At 43.1% G+C, this 6,386-nt stretch overlaps 1 long non-coding RNA gene across 1 annotated transcript in view; it reads left to right on the forward strand.

Moving 5' to 3' along the window:
* The first annotated feature begins 340 nt into the window (after window positions 1–340).
* Window positions 341–6,386, forward strand: part of LOC140704113 (uncharacterized) — a 29,800-nt gene continuing 23,754 nt past the window's right edge. Inside the window, exon 1 of the long non-coding RNA XR_012083237.2 lies at window positions 341–493. This is a non-coding gene — a long non-coding RNA (uncharacterized LOC140704113). The remainder of the gene's footprint in view (window positions 494–6,386) is intronic.

Genomic DNA, 6,386 nt, shown 5'->3' on the forward strand with positions numbered 1-6,386 from the left:
TAATAATAATAATAATAATAACAATAATAATAATAATAATAATATATTGGGATAACATTTATGTAGTATTCCCCTTTCAGATGTTCAGAACATTTCAAGCATGTGGGCTGAACACACTCCTTGTAATAAGGCTAAGCTTTATTAGGATGGAGAGGATGAGGTTGAGAGAGAGAGAGAGAGAGAGACTTACTCAAGGCCATCTAGTGAGTTAGTTTATGGCAAATGAAAGATCTAAACTAGGTACTTGCTCATTCTTAGCTCAGTCTTTACTGTGCCATCTTAGCCCCCCATTCAGGCTTCTTTGTCTGCATAAGTATTCTTTATTATCACTTCCAGATTCTTGGCAAAAGTCTGAGTGATCACTATAAAACTGTGTGACCTATAAAGTCACTGCAAGTGTTTAATGTTTGCTAACCCCTCCCTGTCAACAAAACCTTTGGTAATTGCTGTGGACCAAGGGACCAGACCACTCAACCAAGAAGCATGCAGTCTGGTGAGTAATCTCTCTGAGTCCATTCTCCTGATTGTTTCTTAAGAACACTTCTCCTAGTTGATCTCTTCTATAAACATCTAAAATGCCCCCCTCCCATTTATCCTTCTGCCAGCAGCTAAAGATCCATCTCTTCAGGCAGGCTTTTAACAGTCCCAGTTGAATCCCTGAATGCCTTCTTAAGAACCAGATAGTTTTTGTCATTTGCTTTTAATTCTTCAGTTGTATTTCAATTAGCATATAGTTTAATTGTTTTTTAATATTAGCTTATTATGTTTTAACTCTATTCCTTTTAATATTGTGCGTCACCTTGGGTCCCCTTATTGGGAGAAAGGCGACATATAAAACAAACAAACAAACAATTAAAAATTAAAACATTTAAATTCAGTCTTATTTCCAGGTGTGCTTATAGTGATGGGGTGGGGGTGGGGTCTAAATTTTGAGGCAGCCTCCTGTCATGGATGGAGCTGAGGACCAGAAGTACTAGGCAGCAAAATGAAAGCAGGCACTATCAATATACATACTGTATATCTGCATTATAAACCAGGACAAAAGATACAACCATTTTCTCTGTCTCCATTGGTGTGTGTGTGTGTTTGTGTCTGTGTCTGTGTGTACATGTAGCAAAATCCCAAAGATATTCAGCTGGTCTGTCCACAACTTGCTAGAAGATCCCTTCTAATTAGGTCCAGCAAAATGATAAGTAATCACATCCAAGAATAGACACTACCCACCAGATTTTAGAGGGCATCTGCCATGAGTGTCACTTAACAAACCAGCAATAATCACTAATCCCTTTAGGGTTCTGCTTCATTTCTAAAGCACTTCTGTTCTCTGCTAGTTTTGGCGATATGCACAGCTAGCTTCGCTCTGTGACAAAGTTGAAAATACAAGAGACCGTGGGACAGTGTGTGTGTTTGTGCACTCTCTCTTTCTGTCTCTCAGCTCAAGAGTTCAAGCTTCCTCTTTCAAGAAGAAAAAGCTCTAATTCCAGCTGGGACTAACGTATTCCTGTCCATCTCCCTGGGACTTCAATACTCTGTCCCACAGGCAAGGCAGCTACTTCAGTATGCCAGTTTTCTTGAGAAACCTTTATCTTAAGTGTTGGCGGCTACTCAAGGTGCCATCTGTCTCCCTTTCTCCCTCCCTCCCTCCCTCCCTCCCAGCTCAGCAATGGGCTCCGCAATTGGTGATTATTGTTGTTTTACAGAGCCTTCCACTGGCCCAAGTTGTCTTTGAAATGGGGAAGTGGGCGAAGGAGCACTGCCAGCAGCTTAAGCCTCCCACTCCATTTGCATGTGATCTGGATAGGGTAGAGGATATGGTACTACTAAGCATATGATGCTCATGTGTTTGCATAGCCATCACAAGATGAAAGGGAACTGAGTTCATTTCCTGGCAGAGATGCCTGTTCTTGCTTCAGTCTTGGGAAAGCTGTTTCCCTAACCATTGCCCTCCCAACCCCAGAATGAAGACATGAGGCAAGAATTATGGGTTAATCACAGGCCACACTTTATTAAACATAATCAATGTTGCCATCCTTTGGCTAAGGGTGGTCCTGCCGTGGTGTGGAATCAGGTTTAAGCACAGAGGTCTCAAAGGACCCCTTAAACAACAAAGGGGCAAGTCCCTGGGCCCAAGTTCTCACGGTCTTAAAGACTGCAAGAACCCGGCCGACCCCAATTTGACCACCCCTGGGTCTCAAGCCAGCTTCTCCTTGTTGACTGTTGGTCCGGGTGTTGCCCCAGCGCGTCTTTCCCCCCAAGCACTGTAATCACGCGATCCACAGTGCTGGGGCTCAGATGGGCTATAGCTTACCTGAGTTTGCAATGGGACTCACCAACAAAACCTGTTATATCCATACTACCTGCTGGTGTGACCAATTTTCACCTATCCCACACCGGAACAATTTTCACCTATCCCACACCTATCCTAAGAGTGCACCTGTTCCAGTGTGAGATAAGCGAAAAATCCCCGCATCCAAATGCCAGTCAGGATACCGGTAAAAAATTCCTATCTGGCCCCATAGGCGACCAGATAAACTCACACTAGAATAAAGGGCAGGCGGGTGGGTGCCAGCAAAGGAAGAGGAAGAAGAGAGGGGGAAACGGCTCTTAAATAACCTAACATTCCCTCCCTCTCCTCCTATGCTAATCTTGTGATACCAGAAGTCTCATGCTATCCGGGGAGGGAGGCAAAGGTGAGCCGCGCTGCTGAAGTTTGGCTCAGCAGCGGCTTGAGCATATGTTCTGTTTCAAAGATGTGTTCATCTCTGAGAAGGTATCAGATGTTGCACAGATGATGCTGCATAGGAGAATAACCTAAAAGGATCTCTTGTTCATTCATCATTTATATAATGTCATGTTGTGTGGGAGATGTTTGGCAATTTTTATTTCATCTATTCTAACCACCACCAAGGCTGTGGAAACAGGCCAAAAAGGCATCAAAGACCGGTCTGTTATGATGTGTTATTGTGAGATATCAAATCAAGAATGTATACCTTGAGCAGAAGGAGCCCTGCTTTCTCCTCAGGACTGACCATTTTGCTGGCTGAGATAGCACCTGCATTGCTCCTATGAGGGCCCTCCAAAAAGAGGAAAAATGGGACCAAGTATGTGGCAAGATTGGGAAGCACTGATGCTGAGCTGATGAAAGGCAGCCTTTGAAGTGAACTTGGGCTGACTCAGTATCTTCTCTGTGTGCGTTCAGACTTGATGTATGCTGGGAAAACATGTTTCCCTAATGTGCCCCCTTTGAGGAGAAAGCTGTTAGCACGGAAATAAGAGATGGGGGTGGAGTTCCTAGATGTCTGGTGAATTCCTCATGACTGAACCAAGGGAAGGATAGAGCAGAATCTGTATATGAAATCTCTGGCAAGCTCTGTGAGACAAATACTTGAAGCAGTCTGTAGTATGCAGCCAGTCAGGAGAAGCTGCACTCAGGGTATGGACCCAAAACAATAATTCCAGAGGGAGGGAGATCTTACCATCCATTCGCCTATCAGAGTTTGGCCAGTGTCTTAAAACAAAATGGCTGAAACCTTGTTGGTATAGCTATGCCGGTGGAAGACTAACGATGCCAGCAGCAGGGGGCAATCTTTAAAAATTAAACATGTCCTACTTCTTCAGCAGTCAGCCTTCCTTATGGTCCAGCTCTCACTTCCATACATCCTATTGGAAAAACCATAGCTTTGACTATGCGGACCTTTGTCGGCAAGGTGAGGTCTCTGCTTTTCAAGATGCTGTCTAGGTTTGTCATCGCTTTCCTCCCAAGAAACAGGCGTCTTTTAATTTCGTGGCTGCTGTCTCCATCTGTCACCGCCTCCACATCTTCCCCTTCAGTTTGCCAGGAGGTGATGGGACCAGTGGCCATTATCTTAGTTTTTTTATGTTGAGCTTCAGACCATTTTTGGCGCTCTCCTCTCTCACCCTCATTAAGAGGTTTTTTAATTCCTCCTCACTTTCTGCCATCAGAGTGGTATCATCTGCATATCTGAGGTTATTGATATTTCTTCCGGCAATCTTAATTCCGCTTTGGGATTCATCCAGTCCAGCCTTTTGCATGATGTATTCTGCATATATGTTAAATAAGCAGAGCAGCAATATACAGCCTTGTCATACTCATTCCCAATTTTGAACCAATCATTTGTTCCATATCCAGTTCTAACTGTTGCTTCCTGTCCCACATATAGATTTCTCAGGAGATAAATAAGGTGGGCAGGCACTCCCATTTCTTTAAGCTCTTACATTAGTTTGCTGTGGTCCACACAGTCAAAGGCTTTTGCGTAGTCCATGAAGCAGAAGCAGAAGTTTTTCTGGTACTCTCTGGCTTTCTCCATAATCCAGCGCATGTTAGCAATTTGGTCTCTAGTTTCTCTGCCCCTTCGAAATCCAGCTTGTACTTCTGGGAGTTCTTGGTCAACTTATTGCTGAAGCCTAACTTATAGGATTTTGAGCATAACCTTGCTAATGTGTGAAATGAATGCAATTGTACTGTAGTTGGGGCATTCTTTGGCACCACCCTCCTTTTGGATTGGGATGTAGACTGATCTTTTCCAATATTCTGGCCACTGCTGAGTTTTCCAAACTTGCTGGCATATTGAGTGTAGCACCCTAACAACATCATCTTTTAAGATTTTAAATAGTTCAACTGGAATGCCATCACCTCCACTGGCCTTGTTGTTAGCCATGCTTTCCAAGGCCCACTTGACTTCACTCTCCAGGATGTCCGGCTCAAGGTCAGCAACCACGCTATCTGGGTTGTCCGGGACATCCAGATCTTTCTAGTATAGTTCCTCTGTGTATTCTTGCCACCTCTTGTTGATGTCTTCTGCTTCTGTGAGGTCCCTACTATTTTTGTCCTTTATCATGTCCATCTTTGCACAAAAGGTTCCTTTAATATCTCCAATTTTCTTGAACAGATCTTTAGTTTTTCCTTTTCTATTATTTTCCTCTGTTACTTTGCACTGTTCATTTAAGAAGGCCCTCTTGTCTCTCCTTGCTATTCTTTGGAAGTCTGCATTCCATTTTCTCTAACTTTCCCTATCTCCCTTGCATTTGTGCGAAGTATGGCCCAAAGACATTACATGGAGTTTGTTCCAAAGTGATTGTGCTTACTGGAATAAATAATCTTGTTAGCTCTAACTCCTTCTCAATTACCATTGGCTCCATGGCAGAACATTTTTTGTTGGGCCTACACCCTCCCAGACTGCCCAGCATGCCCCTCCCCCCAAAAATATATCCTCAGCTGTAAATGGTGGATCATGAAAGCCTTCAGGAGCTTGATTAGTCTCCTACATAGATTGAAGCCCTCTCCCTTGCACCATTTAACATCAAAAATGCCAATTTTTCAAAACTAGAATTAGATTCTGGTTTAATATTTTTGTATTGGGGCATTTTTGGCAACCTAAGCAGCCTCCAGAAAATTAGATCAGCCAAAGTTGTCTAACACTGCTTTAAATTTTCCGATCTTTTTGCTGACACCTCTTTTCTCTACAGAAGTTTTTTTACTAAAAATTTAAGAATCTCAAGTATTTTGGAGAAACAGCTGTTGTGCATTTGGGCAAATTTCACAGTGACGCTCATTGTAAAAGGTTCCCCTTGACAATTTTTGTCCAGTCGTGTCCGACTCTAGGGGGCGGCGCTCATCCCGCTCTTCAAGCCATAGAGCCAGCGTTTGTCCGAAGACGATCTTTCCGTAGTCACATGGCCAGTGTGATTTAGACACGGAACGCTGTTTACCTTCCCACCGAGGTGGTCCCTATTTATCTACTCGCATTTGCATGCTTTCGAACTGCTAGGTTGGCGGGAGCTGGGACAGGCGACGGGTGCTCATTCCGTCATGTGGATTCGAACTTACAACTGCTGGTCTTCTGACCCTGCAGCACAGGCTTCTGCGGTTTAGAGTTGATTCTCCCACTGCCTAGCTGGGGGAATCAGAATTTATACCAAGGTCAAAGCATGGATCAAGTTGTTTATTTCTTTTTTCCCCAAAGAAATCCTCTGACTGTTGTAAAAAATTATATATGGGGGGGGGACTCATTTCACATGAGCAACATGTATAGATGCCCCTTTTCTTTGATAGCAGATTGGCAGAAAAACCATTAGTACAGAAAATAAAGACATGAAATGTCGGAAGAATTTCCATATGGAAATGATAACCAAGATTCTCAGGTTAATTAATTTTAAAATTAATTCCAAATTCTTTCTTTAACCACAAAACTCACAGTCCTGATTAGAAAACAGTGGATGATAGATATGATCTCTCAGTAGACCAGATTAACGAGGCATTAATTCTGGCCTCTCTCAGTTTAACAACAGCCTTTATATGTAAAGTGGATTTTAGAACACTCATTTATGGGAAGAATCCTGGACATTCTTACACTTTGCAAAATGCA

This window comes from Pogona vitticeps, chromosome 2, assembly GCF_051106095.1.
Source record: "Pogona vitticeps strain Pit_001003342236 chromosome 2, PviZW2.1, whole genome shotgun sequence".
NCBI classification, from domain to species: domain Eukaryota; kingdom Metazoa; phylum Chordata; class Lepidosauria; order Squamata; family Agamidae; genus Pogona; species Pogona vitticeps.